The sequence below is a fragment of the Salvelinus namaycush genome, chromosome 36 (genome assembly GCF_016432855.1).
Source record: "Salvelinus namaycush isolate Seneca chromosome 36, SaNama_1.0, whole genome shotgun sequence".
Taxonomy (NCBI): domain Eukaryota; kingdom Metazoa; phylum Chordata; class Actinopteri; order Salmoniformes; family Salmonidae; genus Salvelinus; species Salvelinus namaycush.
In genome coordinates this window covers 12,064,959-12,090,153 of record NC_052342.1, presented here as the reverse complement: position 1 = coordinate 12,090,153, position 25,195 = coordinate 12,064,959, and the positions used below count along the sequence as shown (strand labels likewise).

General features: G+C 40.9%; 1 long non-coding RNA gene across 1 annotated transcript in view; it reads left to right on the top strand.

The window, feature by feature from the left end:
- Positions 1-23,777, top strand: part of LOC120030324 — a 50,161-nt gene extending 26,384 nt beyond the window's left edge. Inside the window, exon 3 of the long non-coding RNA XR_005473638.1 lies at positions 23,738-23,777. This is a non-coding gene — a long non-coding RNA (uncharacterized LOC120030324). The remainder of the gene's footprint in view (positions 1-23,737) is intronic.
- Positions 23,778-25,195: the final 1,418 nt, after the last annotated feature.

Genomic DNA, 25,195 nt, shown 5'->3' with positions numbered 1-25,195 from the left:
CTTAGAAGTAAACAGCGGCTTTGAGAATGATGATTGCATGCAATGATGACGAAAAAAATAACTAGGTATCCCCCCTTACCCCCGTCACTGTCCATTTCTTGTTTTTAAACGATGAAAGAAGTGCTACACCTGGTGGAGAGAGATTGTAAGACAGAAATAGTTGCTTTATGCGTGCTGTACGTTACGGCATGACACGTCACGATGTAACGGAGGGTCAGTTTTTCTCCAATACTATAGAGCCATTACCATGTCGATCAACACTTGAATAGAAACCTAGTTCACACCCCCGATTTTGACGTCAACACAGTCGCTAGTCCCATTAGTTTTCTTTGTAACCTCGTTTGAATGTCGCGGTTACGCACATTTGTACGGAATGGGGTGAGTTTACGTTACAATCTATACATTTCCATTTAATGCTCACCATTTTCATTGATTTCAACAAAAACAACAACATTTTTGCTTAATCTGTACTCCTACCTGCACAGTTTTAAAGTAATGGGCATAAAACAATGAAATACACAGATGGTACCAGTATTTTCTCACATCTCCTTGATTTGTTGCCCCTGGCTTATTGCACGACTTTGGCCAAAGGGGCAAAGCATCTACTGTATGTCACTGAATCTACGTTAAATTAGAATATCTTATAAAAGGCCTGCTGTATAAATGTCACTCTCTCATCTCATGAAATGTCTGCCTTTCATTTGGCACATTCACTCGCGTCCCCTTTGTGACAAAACCAACTGACTGTGGATATTAACAGGGCTCTGACTCTATCGCTCTCTCTCAACAACTCCCACATTATTAAATTGCTTATCATGCCGACAATCAAGCCCAGTCCATGTCATGCATCCCAGAACCACACAGTCAGAACACACAATAGATGTTTTCATCATCCCTACTATCACAGGACTTGTTTACATCGGTGTCAGTCAAGACGCTCCGCAGGTACATTAACATGCTTTGTCGCAAACAATAGCCGCCATGATTCCCCCGGGGCTTGTCGTATTCCAAATCTTAGTTGTACACGGGAGGCAATTATTAAAGAAGGAGGTGAATAGAATATTTGAATATCTGAACACGTTAAAAAGGGATAGAGGACGAGAAGCGTCAGAATTTATACCGCGCATAGAAGAATTGCGGACAAGCTTAAACGACTTTAAAAGTTTTCGTTGGGAATATGAGTTTCTCACAAGAATTACCTTGAGCTCTGCGGCGTGTGCTAATACCAAGCTAGCATTAGCTTCTGGAATACACATTACACATCAGCCCCCAAAAGACTAGGCACAAAATAAAAGAATAAGTAAGCTGTGACATGTAATTCTAAATGTCTTAACCACTATAGTGTCGCACATCTCGGATCTGCACTTCTTCCATTGGATGTTCTCATTTGTATCCACACCTGTGTCATTCACCGCTTTATGTCTTAAGCTAATTTCATGGTCTAGGGGTTTGGATGGATGGCTCGGGTGTGACTTGTACACTGACAGAGGGAGGGAGGGAAGGAAGGAAGGAAGGAAGAGAGAAAAGAGCGAGAGGGTGACTGAGAGATGGAAAGGGGAGTGAAGAAAATGGTTGCACAACAGATGACATGCTTACAAGTGGGAGATGAAACACTGTTAGTTTAGAGAATGACTTAAACTGCCACCAAATAATCTGCTCACCTTGAACTCCATTATATAGTGACGACCAAAAGCATACTAGTTGGGTATTGAGGGGATTATAATCCCATGTTACATAGTTGTTTCAGTAAATTTAAAATAACCTTTATTTAACTTGGCAAGTCAGTTAAGAACAAATTCTTATTTACAATGACGGCCTACCCCGGCCAAACCTGGACGACACTGGGCCAATTGTACGCCACCCTATGGGACTCCCAATCACGGCCGGATGTGATACAGCCTGGATGTACAGAGGAGAGGCTATACGCCTGGTGCCCAAATCGAGGACGTATGTCGTGTAGCTGAGTCAAGTGGAGATGAATGGATTCGGTTCAGTCAGTTCAGTCGTCTTGATTAGCCCTTCCCAGCAAGCTAGTTTATGCTGGCTAGCTGGCAACAACAGCAGCATGGCGCTAGTTAAACAAGAAAGTAATGTTTATTTTGATGGGCGAGGGAGAAACAACTTATAGTATTGGTCACCATCTGGGTGGCACCGTGACATTCCAATTAGCTAACGACAAGCCGTTGCGAATGACAAGCGCATCACTGTTGTATCGAGGTGCTTGTTGTCCTCAGCCCCGGTGTCCCAGTGTCCCAGAGCGAAGCAATATGTTTGGGCGAAGAGGTTCGTGCTTCCCACCGGGCAGCTGTATCACATGGAGCTAAAGTGGCCAATTTGTTCCGTTCAACTTTATTTTATTTTGAGTAGGATAACAGCCTACACGAGAAATAACTTATAATATTGTTTTTTGGTACTAGTAACCATCTGGATGTCACGTGATACAGTCTACACTGCTCAATGTGGATAGATTGTGCTGCAACCCTGCAACACAACAACACAGGGCACAGTGTCCTTTGCTCCCGCTTGCCATGGTAAGGAGAGGGAAGTAGCTAGATAGTGTAGCCAATATCAGGCCAGGGTGACAGCTAAAGCACATTTATTGTAGTGATTTTCACCAAAAAAATGTAAAACTACAGGATTAACATCTACATTTTTGTAAAAAATGTAAATTCTCAGATAAAAACGGAATGATTCTGAACAAGTCCCAACTTCAGCAGACAAGTTTCTAATCCTCGCTGAAGTTTAGAAGGGCTGAAGGGCTCATAAGGACAACTGACTGACTGACTGAACTGACTGAATCGAATCAGTTCGTCTCCGTTCGTCTCCATTCGACTCTGGCGGCATACAGTGCATTCGTAAAGTATTCAGACCCCTTGACTTTTTCCCCATGTTACGTTACAGCCTTATTCTAAAATTGATTCTTTTTTTTTTACCTCATCAATTTACACACAATACCCCATAATGACAAAGCAAAAACAGGTTTTTAGAAATTGTTGCAAATGTATAAAATATATATATATACACACTACCGTTCAAAAGTTTGGGGTCACTTAGAAATGTCCTTGTAAAGAAAAGCACATTTTTTGTCCATTAAAATAACATCAAATCGATCAGAAATACAGTGTTGACATTGTTATTGTTGTATGTAGCTGGAAACGTAACTGACTATTGTAGCTGGAAATGGCAGTTTTTTTATGGAATATCTACATAGGTGTACAGAGGCCCATTATCAGCAACCATCACTCCTGTGTTCCAATGGCACATTGTGGTAGCTAATCCAAGTTTATAATTTTAAAAGGCTAATTGATCATTAGAAAACCATTTTGCAATTATGTTAGCACAGCTGAAAACTGTGGTTCTGATTAAAGAAGCAATAAAACTGTCCTTCTTTAGACTAGTTGAGTATCTGGAGCGTCAGCATTTGTGGGTTCGATTACAGGCTCAAAATGGCCAGAAACAAATAACTTTCTTCTGAAACTCATCAGTATATTCTTGTTCTGAGAAATGAAGGCTATTCCATGCAGAAATTGCCATGAAACTGAATATCTCGTACAACTCTGTGTACTACTTGTCACATGAGTTGACACTGGAGAGACGAAGCAGGTACGGGTAGTCAAACATTTAATTAGAAACGGACATGGAACGAGACAGGAACAGCGTCAGCATACAAGAAAACAAAAACAAAAAACAATCAATGCCGAAGCGGGGAACAGAGCTGGGGAACTGACAAATATAGGGGAGGTAATAACAGATGATGAGTGAGTCCAGGTGAGTCCAATATCACTGATGCGCGTGACGAGGGAAGGCAGGTATGCGTAATAGATGATAGGAGTGCGTGATGCAGGGCAGCCTGGCTCCCTCAAGCGCCAGGGGGGGAAGAACGGGAGCAGAGGTGACACTATTCCCTTCACAGAACAGCGCAAACTGTAGAATAGAATAGAAAGGAGTGGGAGGCCCCGGTGCACAACAGAGCAAGAGGACAAGTACATTAGAGTGTCTACTTTGAGAAACAGATGCCTCGCAAGTCCTCAACTGGCAGCTTCATTAAATAGTACCTGCAAAACACCAGTCTCAACATCAACAGTGAAGAGGTGACTCCGGGATGCACCTGAGCTCAATTTAGAATCTCATAGCAAAGGGTCTGAATACTTATGTAAATAAGGTATTTCAGTTTTTATTTTTAATAAATTGGCATAAATGTTTAAAAAATATATATATTTCATCAATTTTAGAATAAGGCTGTAACGTAACAAAATGTGGAAAAAGTTAAGGGGTCTGAATACTTTCCGAATGCACTGTACATCATCAATTTGGGCACCAGGCGTGTCTGTAAAGCCTCTCCCATCTAGACGTGTGTGCAATGCATTGTTGTTAGTTCAGCCATATCCATACAAACAACTCAGTGGGTATTGGGGACATTATAATGCCATGTTAGAGTTGTTTCAGTCAATCTATTAAATAACACGCGAGATTAATGTTCCCATGCTAGAACATGTACAGTAACAGAAGGCCCCTAGTTCATCCTTATCCAACCGTCATACAAACCAATAAAAATGTATTCTATGTACACAAACAGAACGCTCCTAGTCCATCCACATCCAACTGTCATACAAACCACTTAAATATGACCCTAAAAATGATGACCCTAAAAATGGCCACGAATCACTATCACATAGCAAGGCAATTTTCAGATAGTCGTATGTCTATATATGCTGTAATAAATAAATAATTTAAGGTCAAAATACCATCAAAACAGCTAATGGGTGCATTTGAACAGTCACGCCAACTGTCATCTAAAAAAATGGACATATCTGGGTCATTTAAATATAATTGCTATCGATGAGCCTAGAAATCCTTTAAAAGCCTTGCACGACCTCACAGCCAAAGAACTTCACAATGTCAATTTATTGTCATCCTTGTTCTGAAGCAGAGTCAACAGCAACCTTTTAGCTGGCCAGAGTATCTGCCGGTCTAACAGCTTATTTAGCTAAACACAGAAAAAAGAGCAATAACTTGGTAGGGAAATCGATTTTTTAAGAGCCACCCATCAGGGTTAACAATAAAACGATCAAAGCCAGTATATATTTCCCTCACAACAAGAAGGTATATTTATTGAGGCTTTGAATTTATTTTTGGGCCAATCAATATTCCATTTCGCTCAAAGGTATTGAGTGAGTCCACCAGGGTGACTACAGCAGGCCGAGTCATATTTTTTGTTGTTGACAACAATGGTTTCAAAAGTTTCTTTGTAGTGACACAGCCTTTGAGATGGTTTTTAATTTTCACGTTGTGGATTCTCCTTCCCATCAAAGCATCACATTGGAATACCTCTACGACGTCATTTGAAGTAATTGATTGTACACACCATCATAATTCAATCTGCAATACAGTCCGAGGACAACAACGGGCTGTTTGCTTTCAAAGCTAGCAACATTAGCATGGCCCATGAGAAGCCTAATGCCCATGCTGTGGGCATGTGTTGATTGAATAGCAGAGTCTTAATTCATCACTTTCTTGTCGGAAGAGTTAATTGAGATGCTCTCAAAAGGAGACAAAAAGTGTTTGGTGTTTTTCAAGCGGGGTATAAACAAACCAATCCCAGATAAGGCTAAATACCATTAACACTGCTTGAGAGGCATCGTTCAGTGTCTCTGGAATATTTATTTTAGTTTCTATCAGTCTTATTTGACCTGGAGGAGAGTAACTTCATAGGAATGAAAATATTAAGGTTCCAGACAAAACAGGAAGCGTTTCACCTTCATGTCAAATTAATGGGTGTACTACATCAAGTATGCATGGCCAACCAACAAATCATTCAAATATAGAAAATGCCAATATTTTTTGTCCCTGACTAGTATTGTGCATGCCACTCATATCAGTTGACACACTTAATTCTGCGTTTTATCATGTAGTTAGACACTCTTGACAGAGCAGTCACATAGTTCACACTAAGCTTATTTTAATTACTGTAATATCTCCATTGTGCCCTATTGTTATCATTCCCAATGCAATGTACTGTGTGAGATATTGGAATTTAAATGAATATGCTAATTACAATTTGGATTCAGCAGCCCACAATTATTTAATATTCTAATCACAATGGTGCCATTTTTATGTAAACTCAAATAAGTGCATGTAATTATCAAGCTTATAATGTCGCTATTGTTGGACACCGGTGCATATTACGAATTGTAAGAAAAGCCCATAGACGTATCATTGCGATCAGTGATGACCTGTAAATTATCGTCGCCATAGCTACATACTCCTCCATAATCCCCGCTGCAAAGTAGTTCCCAAGAGAGTCCACTTGTGACGATTCACACACGTGTTACATCACTGTATTAGCTGTCAATCCTAATTCATCCACCAGACACTAGTCTGCTCCAGATAGATCCTCCATATGTCAGAACCACAGACTCCATTTCCCTCAGTCTTCTGTGACTGTCAGGCTTTGGCGGACCATGAAAGCGGGATATGTGATGCCCAAAATTACCTCATAGCAAAAACCCGGCAGACTCGGTTGGCATGGTCACGGCAACCTTTTAAATAGGCTGAATGTGGGTTTGACTGTAGGACTTAGCTAGTCCCTTCCTTCAAGAAAAAAACATTGGAAATGATTTCAGGTTTCAGGGCAGTGACATACTGTAAAACAAATGATGCTGTATATGTGGACAATCTAGTGTAGAGGGGATGTGGTCAGGGAATTGGGTGTCCCGGAGATGCAGCTAGTTTTTTTAGCACAGGGTTTGACAGTTTACTGTTCATACTACTGTACTCGTACGCTAATGCAAGGCAGTTATCACAAAAGTATACGCCAAACATACAGTAATCCCTTGAATCTTTTGTGGGATGCAGCGCTGCCTATACAGTATGTTGACAACATTGAGTAAACCAAAAAAGAAGTGCTGAAATAAACTGCCTGCTATCTAAGGAGGAGTCTCGGAGGCAACCGGCGAAAAACAAACCCAACTCTCTCTAGGACAATTATAGGACTGTGTAGCAGTCACTTTGCTCACTAATACACAGTATGGTATTAATTACTGGTTGTAAACAATGCACTTTGCGGAGATTATTGCATGCACTCCGCGTCCTCCATGTGTTTGGTAATTCTCACAAGTGATTAAATGGGGAAGCTAGGACAGCTGTTCAAGATGAGTTCATTGGCATGTTTAATTAATTGCACTTGAGATAATTATTCAATCATTACTTTGATTAATTTTCCGCATCCCGGATTATGCGTCAAACGTCTGGGATGATATCAATAGTTTGGAAAGTACTGAAAGAGCCGGTATAAACGAACAGGGCCAATATGTTCTGTGGGTTATTTTTTTCTTCAAGAAATGCTTTGATTCATTTCACCATATTAATACATATTCTCTTATGTTGGCTTGGAAATTAGGAAAATGTGCCTTCATGATTCCAAAAAGATTGATCGGTGCTCTGCTGTCTCACTTCAAGATGTTGGCATGGTCTTGCTAAATACTAAGCCTCAAGGTTAAAGCGTTTAACCTTGGCACACTGCTAAATAGTCTGCTCATGTATTTTTCTTACTTTCAAACATGAATGTTTAGGATTCATTCCCAACCCCATCTCAGTCTCAGTGCTGCTCTGTCGTTGTTTATTCCAACGTGATTTGATTCTGTCAGCATTATGGTTGAAACATGCTTATCCACAGCCCCATAGATACGCTGGGTTGTGGCGACGACATCCAACTGAACGAAAGCCAGGCAAATCGTTTGTGAGAGATCTTGTCAAACAGATTAATTCCCACCCCAGGCCTCGGGTTCTTTACCATTTTCTGTCATGCTGCTTTGCCAGGCTCCCTCTTGATAATACCCCCAAAGATAAAAATTAATTGTGCAGGGGGATGGGAGACGGGGGAGTATCTAAAAGAACCTTGAGAAAGACAAACTCTTTCTTTCCCCCATTGCATGTGAAAACACAGTGACGATCAAACCGACAGAAGCATGAAACAACCCCTGAAATCACAGACTTTGTTGTGAAGTTTTGTGCAAGTAGGCTGTTCTAAGAGAAATGTGTCAGGACAGAATTGAATCCCCTCCTCAAAGACTGTCTGCGGTGAAATTACCATCAAACTGAAACTACTCGGTTTATCAGTGACTTTACAAAGTAGCTGAGCAATGCAGTGAATTTCTGTCATTGTTATTTAATGCTAGACTTAAAAAGTCTTAACAGCGTTTTGATTTAGACCAAGAAACAATTATGTTTGTAAAGTAAGGCTCACATCTTTCCTTTCGTTGGCCCATCTCTTTGCCAGCTGGCTGTGCGATGTTGTCAATTTCTTTTCAAGTTCAGTTTTTCATAGGCGATATATCTGATTTATAACAGTGATTCAATTGAATTAGTCTCAATTGACTTGAATTGAAATGGTATCCAATCCTCTGTTCTCGGTGGGAAGTGGGAACTCATGGCTGTATTATGTGTGAGAAGACATCCTCAGGTGATGTCCACACAACTCATGTCAAACAGCATCCCTGCTTTGTCCTCACATCATTTGCCCCCTACTACAGTGTGTCCTCAACTAGAGACTCACTCATGACACGTAGAAGTGCACAGGGGGACAGAGGCATTATGGCAGTGGCACATTTAAAGTGTTCCCTTGGCACTCGGGTGTCTCTGTGCACCTCACTGGCAGATGGTGTGAACGAGCCTATTGGTGTCAGAGATAGACACTATCACCAGGTGGGAAATGTGCAATAACAACAACAGTGTAGTGTTGTTTGGGTGGTAGGCTGGGCTAGATACGTTGTTTTGGGTTTGCATGAAGTCAAAACACGTCTGGTTACGTCAATCTAAGTAACATAATAAAAAAATCCATCAAAATCCGTCAGTTTAAGCTACAGATATTTGTAGATGGCCGAGCTCCAGCAGTGTATCCCGAAAATTGGTCTTCTCACAAAAATGACTGTAGGTTCCAAAGTTAGTACTGCTGATGTGCCAACTTCAGTCTGTAGCGTCCAAACCGTTTGGGCTACAAACTACCATGACACCACTATGGAAAGGGGAGATTCTCACAAAGACGATGGTGTTCTCCGTTTTGCTGCCCAAAAAAGGGGTTAAATAGGTATAATATATATACAGCGCATTCAGAAAGTATTCAGGCCTCTTGACTTTTTCCACATTTTGTTACGTTACAGCCTTATTTTTCTTCATCAATCTACACACAATACCCCATAATGACAAAGCAAAAACAGGTTTTTAGAAATGTTTCCAAATGTATATAAAATAAATAAATACATTGAATATCACATTTACATAATTATTCATAGTTTTTCAACTCTTACTCAGTACTTTATTGAAGCACCTTTGGAAGGGATTAAAGCCTAGAGTCTTCTTGGGTATGATGGTACAAGCCTGGCACATCTGTATTTGGGGAGTTTCTTCATTCTTCTCTGCAGATCCTCTCACGCTCTGTCAGGTTGGAAAGGGAGTGTCGCTGCACAGCTATTTTCAGGTCTCTCCAGAGATGCTAGATCGGGTTCAACTTTGCACACTCTTTGCATTCTCTCAACCATCTTCATGAAGTAGTCACTCAGAATGCTTTTCCAACAGTCTTGAAGGAGTTCCCACATATGATGGGCACTTGTTGGCTGCTTTTCCTTCACTCTGCGATCCAACTCATCCCAAACTATCTCAGTTAGGTTGAGGTCTGATGATTGTGGAGGCCAGCACTCCATCATTACCCTTCTTGGTCAAATAGCCCTTACACAGCTAGAGGTATGTTTTGGGTCATTGTCCTGTTGAAAAACAAATGATAGTCGCACTAAGCGCAAACCAGATGGGATGTGGTATTGCTGCTGAATGCTGTGGTAGCCATGCTGGTTAATTGTGCCTTGAATTCTACATTTCTAAAGCTGGTAGCTCTAATGACCTTATCCTGTGCAGCAGAGGTAACTCTGGGTCTTCCTTTCTTGTGACGGTTCAAATGAGAGCCAGTTTCATCATAGCGCTTGATGGTTTTTGCAACTGCACTTGAAGAAACTTTCAAAGTTCTTGACATTTTTGTTGTCAACTAATTGGCTCAATCGCTCAATTGCATTAAGAAGGAAATAAATTCCACAAATTAACTTTGAACAAGTCACACCTGTTAATTGAAATGCATTCCAGAGTGTGCAAAGCTGTCATCAAGTTAAAGGGTGGGTACTTTGAAGAATCTCAAATATAAAATATATTTTTATTTGTTAATCACTTTTTTGGCCACTAAATTATTCTAGATGTGTTATTTCATAGTTTTAATGTCTTCACTATTGTTCTACAACGTAGAAAATAAAGAAACCCTGCAATGAGTAGGTGTGTCCAAACTTTTGACTGGTACTGTATATATATACTGATATATATATATATATATATATATATATATGTACTGATATATATATATATATATACACAGTTGAAGTCGGAAGTTTACATACACTTAGGTTGGAGTCATTGAAACTCGTTTTTCAACCACTCCACAAATGTCTTGCTAACAAACTATAGTTTTGGCAAGTCGTTTAGGACATCTACTTTGTGCATGACACAAGTAATTTTTCCAACAATTACAGACAGATTATTTCACTTTTAATTCACTGTATCACAATTCCAGTGGGTCAGAAGTTTAAGTCTACATTGACTGTGCCTTTAAACAGCTTGGAAAATTCCAGAAAATGATGTCATGGCTTTAGAAGCTTCTGATAGGCTAATTGACATAATTTGAGTAAATTGGAGGTTTACCTGTGGATGTATTTCAAGGCCTGCCTTCAAACTCAGTGCCTCTTTGCTTGACATCATGGGAAAGTCAAAATAAATCAGCTAAGACCTCAGAAAACAATTGTAGACCTCCACAAGTCTGGTTCATCCTTGGGAGCAATTTCTAAATGCCTGAAGGTACCACGTTCATCTGAACAAACAATATCACTCAAGTATAAACACCATGGGACCACACAGCCGTCATACCACTCAGGAAAGAGACGCGTTCTGTCTCCTAGAGATGACCTTACTTTGGTGCGAAAAGAGTAAATAATTTCAAGAACAACAGCAAAGGGCCTTGTGAAGATGCTGGAGGAAACAGGTACAAAAGTATCTATATCCACAGTATAATGAGTCCTATATGGACATAACCTGAAAGCCTGCTCAGCAAGGAAGAAGACACTGCTCCAAAACCGACATAAAAAAAGCCAGACTACGGTTTGCAACTGCACATGGGGACAAAGATCGTACTTTTTGTTGAAATGTCCTCTGGTCTGATGAAACAAAAATGGCCATAATGACCATCGTTATGTTTGGAGGAAAAAGGGGGAGGCTTGCAAGCCGAAGAACACCATCCCAACCATGAAGCACGGGGTGGTAGCATCATGTTGTGGGGGTGCTTTGCTGCAGGAGGGACTGGTGCACTTCACAAAATAGATGGCATCATGTGGAAGGAAAATTATGTGGATATATTGAAGCAACATCTCAAGACATCCGTCAGGAAGTTAAAGCTTGGTCGCAAATGGGTCTTCCAAATGGACAATGACCCCAAGCATACTTCCAGAGTTGTGGCAAAATGGTTTAAGGACAACAAAGTCAAGCTATTGGAGTGGCCATCACATAGCCCTGACTTCAATCCTATAGAAAATTTGTGGGCAGAACTGAAAAAGCGTGTGCGAGCAAGGAGGCCTACAAACCTGACTCAGTTACACAAGCTCTTTCAGGGGGAATGGGACAAAATTCACCCAACTTATTGTGGGAAACTTTTGGAAGGCTAGCCAAAATGTTTGACCCAAGTTAAACAATTTAAAGGCAATGCTACCAAATACTAATTGAGTGTATGTAAACTTCTGACCCACTGGGAATGTGATGAAAGAAATAAAAGCTGAAAATAACCCTTCTCTCTACTATTATTCTGACATTTCACATTCCTAAAATAAAGTGGTGATCCTAACTGACCTAAGACAGGACATTTTTACTAGGATTAAATGTCTTCCTACAGAGTGTTAACTCTATTTGTTAACTCTATTTGTGTCACGGTCGTTAAAATGAGTGGACCAAGATGCAGCTTGGTATGTTTCCATCCTTTTATTTAGAAGAGAAACTTAAAGCACAAAAAACAATAAAACTAAACGTGACGCTACATGCATCGCAGAAAGCAACTACACACAAACATAGTGTCACGTCCGTTGTAATGAGGAGACCAAGGCGCAGCGTGATATGCATACAATCTTCTTTTAATGAAGAACGAACACTGAACAAAGTGACCGTGACGCTATACAAAACGAGTGCTGACAGGCAACTACACATAGACAAGAACCCACCAAACCAAAAGGGAAAAATGGCAACCTAAATAGGATCCCCAATCAGAGACAATGATAATCAGCTGCCTCTGATTGGGAACCAATTCAGGTCACCATAGACCTACAATTACCTAGACTTACAAAAAAAAGATGATCTACAAAAACCCTAGACAAAACAAAAACAAAAACAAGCATATCCACCCTCGTCACACCCTGAGCTGACCAAAATAATACAGAAAACATAGATAACTAAGGTCAGGGCATGACACATAGTCAAGATCCCACAAATACAATGGAGAAATGGCAACCTAAATAGGATCCCCAATCAGAGACAACGATAAACAGCTGCCTCTGATTGGGAACCATATCAGGCCAACATAGATATACAATTCCCCTAGATAACCCACCCTAAATCACACCCCTACCCAACCAAAATAGAGAATAAACAGCTCTCTATGGTCAGGGCGTGACAATTTTGTCTAGCTCTTGTTGATTTTTTGTTGTTGTTGAAGGGCTGAGTTACCCCCTACTATTTTCTAATCTAGTCAAATATCTCCAATAATATATCTTGTTTACACAAACCACAGCTTGTAAGAGCAAGACTGTTTGACATTTTCCCCGGATCTGTGTCTGGATCTCATTTTAGTAACCACACACACACACACACACACACACACACACACACACACACACACACACACACACACACACACACACACACACACACACACACACACACACACGAAAGTCCACTACTGCCGCCACCTATCTATCACCCTCCCCGGCTCTGAAACAGCTGCCACTGTCACAACATGACATCTTCAGGGCCCAACGGCGTCCGCACAGTGTCCTGCTTCGTCGTCGGAGCGGCTCCGGGTGGAGCTCATCCAGCCAATGCTGAGTGTCACTTTGGACCCCAGACAGGCAGGACAGTGAGGGTGACAGCCCAGGGATGGGAGTCGGGGAGTGGGGACATTGGGGAGAAGGGAGTGGCCGATTGACAAGGCCGGGCCGGGCAGCCATACCCTGTTAAAGTGTCTGAACAGATGAGCCTAGGGGCCTAGGGGTTTCAGTCTGCTCAGTTCAGTCTAGTATGAACAGCCTATGCCAGTGCTCCATGTCATTAGCAACTGGTAATTAGCAACTGGAGTCACCTCAAGCATTGAGTTTAATGACAGATTCAGTTGAAGTCTCTCAAGAGAGAAGATGTTCATCATGGTTTTGTTGAAAGTGCATACACAGTATCGGGTGAACGAGGATTAACAAGCTGACCTTAGTCAAATATTACACAACTCACTTGATCTCTTGAACGTCTGAACATTTTCCCTACAATAAATATCTGTTTCCTGAATATATCTAAAGATGTGGCTGACATGCAGCATTTCGCCATCCATACAATACCTGCCGCTGATAAAGGTAGACGCAGTTACAGTGTGACAGACATTTCCAATTATAATGGGTAAATAACTTTTGATATATTTATCAGTCCATCTTCCTTTAAATTCGCTCACCCGCAAAATGGTAACATCACAGATTTGGATTCCCAAGTAAAATGTTTTCTGCTGTCCAATATCCTCCCTTCATTCTAATCTCTCCTTCTCATCAGTGTTTCGTCTCAGGCCTAAAAAACACTTCTATTACAAACAGTACAATAAGATAGACGGCCACAGCAGTGTCTCTGGTTGGTATTGCCAAATGTAACAGTCAATATGTTTCTTTTAATTCTGTGGTAACCTTCCACCGCTCACTTTGCGCAGAAACCAAGATTGAGAAGTGCATCTTAATTGTTCCGCTGTCATAAACCAAACACATACAGAAAAAATGTACCTTGTACGCAAGCCACAAGCCTATGCACATTCACTGTATATCAACTCCCCAAGCGTTAGTTTTTGTTAGGACAAATCATTAGCTTCAGCTAACATTACAGAAAAAATACATGTTAGCAGGGTGGAACTTCTAAACAAACTCCCGCGTTTAGGGGTAAATAAATGACGTGACTCATTAACGTGATGAATGGCCGCACAATCCCCAGGTGCCCCACGTCAACACACCCCCATCAGTCCCTCTTGTCGGCCATTCCGGGTGAAAGCAGAGTGTTTAAAATGTGCTGCTCCTAAGTGCTGAGGCAAGCAGCTCCACCAGCCAAATGTTCCATTTTCCATCTCCTGAGGCTCTAAGGACCCATTCTACTGTTAACATCAAATCATTAAATTCACCCGGATTCAGGCGCTCTCCAAAATGTGCGAAGGTACAGAGAGAGTAGAAGAGGTGAGGGTAGGGGGGGAAAAGGGTCATTGTTTTCCATAAAAACAAAATAGACTCCATTGTTCAGTACTGAGCAATTACACTCAAAGTTGACAACACTCTCAGGCTTCAAATCCATCTTGTTGACCATGAAGGCAACTTATTAAGTGGAATTATAGTTTATAATAGTGGGGATCAATGGGAGCGATTTGGACAGTGCATCATTGTCAGGCCTGGACTTGAGGAGATACATTTTCCTGGGCGCTGTGAGAGGAAGCAGTCAGGGGTGACGTTTTTTCAACTGAGGAGTTTTTTTCTATTCGCATTTATGCGCCTTCCAAATCTGTATGCATACACAGTAGTCTCAGGGCTGCTTATACAGAACAGATATAACATGTATGCATACACAGTAGTCTCAGGGCTGCTTATACAGAGCAGATATAAACTGTATGCATACACAGTAGTCTCAGGGCTGCTTATACAGAGCAGATATAAACTGTATGCATACACAGTAGTCTCAGGGCTGCTTATACAGAGCAGATATAATCTGTATGCATACACAGTAGTCTCAGGGCTGCTTATACAGAGCAGATATAAACTGTATGCATACACAGTAGTCTCAGGGCTGCTTATACAGAGCAGATATAATCTGTATGCATACACAGTAGTCTCAGGGCTGCTTATACAGAGCAGATATAATCTGTATGCATACACAGTAGTCTCAGGGCTGCTTATACAGAGCAGATATAATCTGTATGCATACACAGTAGTCTCAAGGCTGCTTATACAGAGCAGATATAATCTGTATGCATACACAGTAGTCTCAAGTCTGCTTATACAGAGCAGATATAAACTGTATGCATACACAGCAGTCTCAGGGCTGCTTATACAGAGCAGATATAAACTGTATGCATACACAGTAGTCTCAAGTCTGCTTATACAGAGCAGATATAATCTGTATGCATACACAGTAGTCTCAAGTCTGCTTATACAGAGCAGATATAAACTGTATGTATAAACAGTAGTCTCAAGGCTGCTTATACAGAGCAGATATAAACTGTATGCATACACAGTAGTCTCAAGTCTGCTTATACAGAGCAGATATAAACTGTATGGATACACAGTAGTCTCAAGGCTGCTTATACAGAGCAGATATAAACTGTATGGATACACAGTAGTCTCAAGGCTGCTTATACAGAGCAGATATAAACTGTATGCATACACAGTAGTCTCAAGTCTGCTTATACAGAGCAGATATAAACTGTATGCATACACAGTAGTCTCAAGTCTGCTTATACAGAGCATATATAAACTGTATGCATACACAGTAGTCTCAAGGCTGCTTATACAGAGCAGATATAAACTGTATGCATACACAGTAGTCTCAAGTCTGCTTATACAGAGCATATATAAACTGTATGCATACACAGTAGTCTCAAGGCTGCTTATACAGAGCAGATATAAACTCTATGCATACACAGTAGTCTCAAGTCTGCTTATACAGAGCAGATAAAAACTGTATGCATACACAGTAGTCTCAAGTCTGCTTATACAGAGCAGATATAAACTGTATACATACACAGTAGTCTCAAGTCTGCTTATACAGAGCAGATATAAACTGTATACATACACAGTAGTCTCAAGTCTGCTTATACAGAGCAGATATAAACGGTATGCATACACAGTAGTCTCAAGGCTGCTTATACAGAGCAGATATAAACTGTATGCATACACAGTAGTCTCAAGGCTGCTTATACAGAGCATATATAAACTGTATGCATACACAGTAGTCTCAAGGCTGCTTATACAGAGCAGATATAAACTGTATGCATACACAGTAGTCTCAAGGCTGCTTATACAGAGCAGATATAATCTGTATGCATACACAGTAGTCTCAAGGCTGCTTATACAGAGCAGATATGAACTGTATGCATACACAGTAGTCTCAAGGCTGCTTATACAGAGCAGATATAAACTGCATGCATACACAGTAGTTTCAAGGCTGCTTATACAGAGCAGATATAAACTGTATGCATACACAGTACTCTCAAGTCTGCTTATACAGAGCAGATATAAACTGTATGCATACACAGTAGTCTCAAGGCTGCTTATACAGAGCAGATATAAACTGTATGGATACACAGTAGTCTCAAGGCTGCTTATACAGAGCAGATATAAACTGTATGCATACACAGTAGTCTCAAGTCTGCTTATACAGAGCAGATATAAACTGTATGCATACACAGTAGTCTCAAGTCTGCTTATACAGAGCATATATAAACTGTATGCATACACAGTAGTCTCAAGTCTGCTTATACAGAGCAGATATAAACTGTATGCATACACAGTAGTCTCAAGTCTGCTTATACAGAGCATATATAAACTGTATGCATACACAGTAGTCTCAAGGCTGCTTATACAGAGCAGATATAAACTCTATGCATACACAGTAGTCTCAAGTCTGCTTATACAGAGCAGATAAAAACTGTATGCATACACAGTAGTCTCAAGTCTGCTTATACAGAGCAGATATAAACTGTATACATACACAGTAGTCTCAAGTCTGCTTATACAGAGCAGATATAAACTGTATACATACACAGTAGTCTCAAGTCTGCTTATACAGAGCAGATAAAAACTGTATGCATACACAGTAGTCTCAAGTCTGCTTATACAGAGCAGATATAAACTGTATGCATACACAGTAGTCTCAAGTCTGCTTATACAGAGCATATATAAACTGTATGCATACACAGTAGTCTCAAGTCTGCTGACACAGAGCAGAACACGTCACAGTGCAGATATTTGTAGGCGAGGCTGAGTGGCTCTCAGTGTTTGGTTGTGTGTCTCATTTTACATTTTAGTCATTTAGCAGACACTCTTATCCCAAGCAACTCACAGGAGCAATTACAGTTAAGTGGCTTGCTCCAGGGCACATCGACATATCTTTCACCTAGTAGGCTCAAGGATTTGATCCAGCGACCTTTCGGTTACTGGCCCTGTCACCCTCTCCCTGCCACCCTCTCCCAGTCTGTTGTAAAGCCTATATTTACGGATGCAACCTATAGTGTATTTTGAAGGACCAATCATCATCATCATCGTCACATAATCATTGTCATCATCTTCATTCATGTTCATCATGATCATCAACATAATAACCATCACTATTGTCATCATTCCAAAGGGACAAATAAGTTTTACACAGCAAAAGATTGTTATTACATTTCAAAGCATACTGAAAGGCGTACTCCATGGCACTCCAAATACCATCATTTACGTTTGTAAACAGAGTATTGACATTGCCATCTGGCAGGACCTACCCATTGAAAGGACTGCACCATTCGGACACATTGTTTCCGACTGACTACTAGATCACACCACAAAAGAAACACGTTCGTGTGAAATGAGTCAAACATTCCTCAAAGAATGCAAACAAGCAAACTACCAGATGGTGAATTCAGTAGACTGATTGTATAAAAATGGCTCTGGTTTACAACAAAAGAGTGATGACTGAGTTACAGTGTAATGGGTAGAACTTTCCAGACTCCCTTTGCAACCTGAAGCAATTATCACATTCAGCTGTTTCTTACACTAGATTGACTTCTTTCTTGTTTCAAGATAACTCCAGCATCTGATGCACGACACCTCGGGCTGTGAAAATACTAACTGTCCTCAAAAAGCCTAAAATGTGTGTGTTTGTGTTTCTTTGTTTATAAAGCATTGTGATTTGGAAATAAAGGGTATGCCTTGAGCCGAGGCAATCTTTCCCAGCATATGAACATTATGGAGAGAGGTGTCAGAAAAGACTGGCTGCTAGGATTTACTCTTATTCTCAGTTTACATTTTTCATTTTTGAATCAAATATAACATTTCCATTACACTACCATAAGGCAATCAATGCTGTTGCACTACGACCAATGCAATCAATTTTGTTTTCCCTGTGTAACACAGATTCATTCATCTACATGATATAAATGTCATCTTTTTGTCACATAGCGGTAACCTTTTCACTGGTGTGGATTGAATTAGGACCTTCATATGGCAACACGTTTCAAAGGAGCTTAAGCATGATGTTTCATGTTCACTTCGAATAAAGAACCATGACAAATAAGCATCAATTCATATGTGAAAGGCTAAGCAACTCTATTTAAGCCTGACAAGTCTGACAGTATGTCTCTTAAGATACAATACTAGGTCAACATGCCTGTTATCTAGTCTATATGAACACGTTGAAGAAGTGCCTTTTAACTTTTGAATCTTACATCAGGGTATCATTGTCCTAACCTACTCCAACAGCACCTCAGTAGTTATCTAATTAACTGTAATTATGTTAGACTTAGGCCATACTCACAATCGATTTAAAATGAGACCACTTTGAGATCAGACAAGAGTCTTTCCCTCCCTGCCACTCTGGCTTGAATGGACTTGATGGGACAGTTTCTATGGAGACCAAAAACTGAACAAGGACAAATTAGGTGAGGTTAACTTTTGTGGCAAGGCACTATTGAGGGAGGAATAAAAGTCCTTGGCACAGTACAGTATGATGAGCATGGAAGGCTGAACAGTGGTTGCAGGTGTAGAGGCTAAATAATGGCATCAAAAGGACAAATAGGATTCCCATCAATTAAAGTAATAGCTTGTTTGTTCCAATGTCCATACTAGCATACCACTTAGAAATAACACATTTATTGGGCAGCGTTCCAATTTGTTTGCTAGTGTGGAAGTTGGAATAGAACCCATAGGTACATAGTATTTACAACTTACATACTTTTATTTCAAGGCAAGATAATGTACCCCATACAGTGTGTGCTCGCTGAGACACCCAGCCTGTACGAGCGTGCAGTTCTTCCCCACTGGATGTTTGATTCTCCCACTTCCATTACCTTAAGCTCTGTAATCTTGATGTTCGGACGGGGAGGGAGATTGCATTGGAGGGCATCACGTTTGAACAGGGCAGCTTAGTGTGGTTACAGTATAGTACGTACAGCACACACCATCACTGTGCTTTTCCACTGGAAGTTATAGGATTCTGTACCTGACAAAAGAGAGAAGTTGATGGAGTAAACTCCTCTTCATATGAGTAATTACTTTCTATTGAATGTAGGGTAGCAGTTCAGTTGATCTCTGCCAGTGGAAGGATGTTTGAGATTCTTCAAAGCTGCACTGTGATACATTATATTACCCATTAGGTGAGTGCACAAGTAAGAACTAGGTGATTTGTATGATGAATTATGTATACCAGTGGCGGTCGGTGACGTTTAAGATGAGGGAGGATTATAATTTCTGTTACAACATATTGAATGACTGTCATTCATGTTCCATTCACCCAGTTCAATGTAACATTGGCAGGTTTAGGCTACTACATGATAGTCTAATTTTCCCTATACCCATCATGAGGTTGCTACAACCTAACCTATGAATGGCAGTTTACAATGTAGGTAGGTGCATAGGTCGAGAGAAACATTTGAGTAATCAAGGGGTGCGTTTGTCAATTCACTCTGGCTATCTACTCTGAATTCAGAGCACTTGTGTCTGTGTACCAAAGTGCAGAATAACTGATTCATTTATTGAATATGACCCATTGAATATGACCGGTGTCAGGAAACTTTGGCAATTTTTTTATTCATTAAATTGTTGCCAGCAGCACAGTTGAAAACAGCCTAACCAGCTCTGCAAAGGTGAGTAAAATGGTCAGAGTGAAGTGTTCTCTCATTTGTGTCTGGAAGTAGCTCGCTAGCTAGCCAACTTTAGCCAGTTAGCTTGGGTGCTTGACTACCGTTGTGAGGTCAGAACACTCGGATCAACCCTACTCCTCGGCCAGAACGTCCAAAGCGGTCTGAGCACACTGGCTCTCCAGAGTGAATATAAGAACACACCCAAGGTGACAGAGAGTGACACATTCAATACCGCCTTGCACATATCTTGCCTGCATCTAGCTGGTCTGGTGTGATCATTAGTCCAACAGTTGAAGACTAGTTTCCTTCTGTTTAAAATGTTTTTCAGCATAATCAGTGGAATGAATACACCCCTGATCATACGCAAACACAGTTCACTTTCATAGCAGTCACATACAAACAGCATAAACATTTTACTCGTTGTATAATTTCTTCTCGCATCTGTGCGCTCTCCTCCTCTCACCTTTTCCCTTCCCTTGTGGACTGTGCACAACACATCAGCTGTCTGTGACAAGGCGATAAAACCTTTCCAAGACAAACTTTCATATAATAACCGCTAACCGCTACACAGCCTACAACAATGTCACCATATTAGCTGACGACGTTAGTAACGTCATAGTCAACATAGCTACAATAACTAACACGTTAGTAAACCCACTACAATCATGCAGTACAGTGGACAGTCAGCAAGCAGTTTAGCAGTTACACCAGCGGGCCTCCGGTGGCAATAAATGTAAAAAAAATATTTAAAAAACTAAAGCTTACCTTGACTTGGAAGAGTTCCAGTGTTGGATAGCCATAGCTCTCACTTTGAGTTTCTGACGGGCCGCCCCCAGGTGGTGAAGGTAGGAAACAACATCTCCACTTCGCTGATCCTCAACACTGGGGCCCCACAAGGGTGCTTTCTCAGCACCCTCGTGTACTCCCTGTTCATCCATGACTGCACAGCAATGCACGCCTCCAACTCAATCATCAAGTTTGCAGACGACACAACAGTAGTGGGCTTGATTACCAACAACGACGAGAGAGGGCACTCGGAATGTGGTGTCAGGAAAACAACCTCTCACTCAACTTCAACAAAACAAAGGAGATGATTGTGGACTTCAGGAAACAGCAGAGGGAGCACACCCTATCCACATTGACGGGACAATAGTGGAGAAGGTGGAAAGTTTTAAGTTCCTCGGCGTACACATCACGGACAAACTGAAATGGTTCACCCACACAGACAGTGTGGCGAAGAAGGCAGAACAGCGCCTCTTCAACCTAAGAAGGCTGAATAAATTTGGCTTTACCCCCACAAACTTTTACAGATGCACAATTGAGAGCATCCTGTCGGGCTGTATCACCGCCTGGTACGGCAACTACACCGCCCACAACCGCAAGGCTCTCCAGAGAGTGGTGCGGTCTGCACAACGGATCACCGGGGGTAAACTACCTGCCCTCCAGGACACCTACAGTACAGCACCCGATGTCACAGGAAGGCCAAAAAGATCATCAAGGACAACAACCACCTGAGCCACTGCCTGGTCACCCCACTATCATCCAGGAGGCGAGTTCAGTACAGGCGCATCAAAGCTGGGACTGAGAGACTGAAAAAGAGCTTCTATCTCAAGGCCATCAGACTGTTAAATAGCCATCACTAACACAGAGAGGCTGCTGCCTACATACAGACTCAAATCATTAGCCACTTTAATAAATGGATCACTAGTCACTTTAAAAAATGCCACTTTAATAATGTTTACATATCTTACATTACTCATCTCATATGTAGATACCGTATTTTATACCATGTATTGCATCTTGCCTGTGCCGCTCGGCCATCGCTCATCCATATATTTATATGTACATATTCTTATTCCATCCCTTTACATTTGTGTGTATTAGGTAGTTGTGACATTGTTAGATTACTTGTTAGATATTACTGCACTGTCAGAACTAGAAGCACAAGCATTTCGTTACACTCGGATTAACATCTGCTAACCATGTGTATGTGACCAATACAATTTGATGTGATTTGATTTGAGGCTACTGTAGAGCTTTATTGCAAAACAGTGTATTTTAATCAATGATTTGGTGATGTGGATATATTTAGTATAGTTGTTTCTAAAAAATTATTAACTTTTTTAATGTTGCACTTTACATTTTTATGAAATTCACTGAGGAGGATGGTCCTCCCCTACCTCCTCTGAGGATCCTCTACTGATGTATAGATGTTCAACATTTACAGTATAAACAGTATACAGTATAAAACAGGATATATTTGAGGTAGACAGGCCAAGAATCTATATTTTACATTTCATATTAATCACTGTAATTGCTTACCATTCCAAATTGACGTAACCCTAAAGCTGCTCATTGGTTCCCACACACACACACAAAAAAAAATGTTGCTCCAAAAATCACCAAATGAAATGGCATCGCCACTTGAGTTTGTGGCCCAGGAAGGGAATGCCAACAACAGCGTCCATAGATCTACATTTTCCCAACTGCAATTCATTCTGCAGTCTATTCCATCTATCGCCCTGTGACACATGAAATGATTTATCCCATATCTCAAAGATGTTTTTTCCCTCCTCCGTATTCTCGGAGGTTGTTTGTTTTATTCACTTCTGTTTCTTGGAGCTCCGGTCCGATGTTTTCCCTCAAAGGGCCCGTCTGTTTTTGGCAACGGCCTTACTCTACCCCTTATACATAATGGAAATAGAACCAAAAGCAAATGTGTACCTCCCTATGGTTAGTCAGAGCCCGTCGCGATCCAGGTTTTTCGTGTATTACGGGGATGAATCACCTGCTGAATTTTAACACATCGGCATCCCATGCATCCGCCTCCAGGGCCTGAATTTTCTCTCTCTCTCTAGAGTTTAACAATGAGGTAGAAAACAAAGTTGTACTTCACAGTCAAACTGATTCAGTTCTGTTTGAGTGGCCCTTGGGTTCAGACAGTCTTTTAACACAAATAAAACAAAAACTCAATCAAACTCAATGAATTCTGTCTATTGTTGTCCACCTTCAAGGTTACCTGCTAGTGTTGGCCTGGGCATACCGATACCATGAATAGGTTGTTGTTGCTGTTTGGAGTGGAATATTATTCTTGTCCTCTGCCCTTCAGACAGCTCAATGCAACAGAAAGGGTGTACCCTTCATGAACTCTGTTTCATCTATTCAATGTTTTACCATGACTATGACGATGCATTGTTCAGGTTTGGACTTGGTATTGTGTCCCCCTGGTTTGATAAGATTATCAGGGTGTGTTGATTGACTATCTCTTGAGAACTGGCTTTAGTAACTGCAATTAATTATGTGCATTTAATATGTCAGCATCACAGGTGCTATTAACTAACACACTATAAACATGCTATCACAAGCTGATTGAAGCATCTGGAACTGCATACCGTAGTCCTAGTTACATTTTCCCTGGAGCCCCCCGGTGCTTTAGTCTTCATTAAGAGGAGTTCCTCGTTGATCGATCACTGTCACTGGGGCTGCTCTGTAATTGCGGGCGTCCTTAATCATGACTGACGTCTCATCTTCTTCATTGTCACACAGGTCTCAGGAGAGAGAATGTTCCATGACTTTCACACCTTCAACCTCAAGGTAGGCCTCCGTGCTTTATAGGTCTGTATGTTTCTGTCTGGCAGTTCATATAAAAGACTGTGGGTTGGATTCTGTTATAGTTGTCTATCTACTGTACACAAGGAGGACTGTAGACATTGACACACGTCTGCACTGTATCACAGTGCAACTCGCTATGTATACTGAGATGTGAAAACTCATTCTGACAGCCCAAACAATACAGTACAAAACAGACTCAATTTAACTTGTCACATTAATCCAATGCCTTATTTAAAAAATATCCATGTGTGCACTCACCTGTCTGATTCTGAAAAGTGGAAGTGAGTTTTGAGTGTAGTGGTTGTATGTTGTTATAGTAATCTTATTCATTTTGACCTCATATTGACAGACACGTCAATGACCTAAAGTACAGGCACATTCTATGACACATAAACATAGTAAGTAACCCAATACATCTACAAAATGAACTATGCAATGAAGCTGTCTCTGACAAAAGTACGGTATGTTAGTGCCATGTATGTACTGCTGATGAAACCTCAGCAATGACCTACATTGGTAGCACAAACAACTTCTCCAAGGTGGATCTTATTTGACAGCAGTCCTGTGTGTATTAATCATGGTATGCTTGAATTAGAGGGTCCTCAAGTGCAAATATTTATGAAAGATATCAGCTGATGTTCCTGCTCTTTTCCATACATTTCCCCCCCCCCGCTTTCTATATGGCTATATAATCTAATATACATCTTTCTGTTTGAAAGTATTTCTGTATGGATAAATAATCTAATGTAAGTCTATCAGTATGGTCATATAATCTAATGTAAATATATCTGTTTGGCAATGTAATCTAATGTAAGTATATCTTATGGCTATATAGTCTAATGCAAATCTATCTGTATGGCTATCTCTTCTAATGTAAGCCTATCTGCATGGCTATGTAATCTAATGTAAGTCTATCTGTATGGATATGTAATCTAATATAAGTCTTTCTGTTTCATCTCATTTCATAACACCACTGCACAGAGGCATCCTAATGGTCCCTTTCTCTGGGCTCCGCAATTGGCCCCTACACTATTTATGCAGCGTGACAGGCAAAGCACAATATAATCAGCCTCCGAATGTGTATTTCATGAAGGGCATCAACATTCATCTATTCAACCATCTCCCCACACACGATACACTCTGGTGTGGGCACATACACACGCCGCAACCCCATAGCCTCGTTTTGATCAATTTCGCTCCCTCAAATCTTTCTGCACCTAAATGCTAGCCGACTGTGCTTGCTCCCCACAATCCGCCTCTGAAGAATGACCCCTCCGCAGCCAATCCATGTGGCACGGTGCTTTTTATACGCTCACACACTGTAATTGACACATTGTAGCAAATGGGCTTATTTTCACGTCACATCAAAGGAACATTACGATGAAATATGGG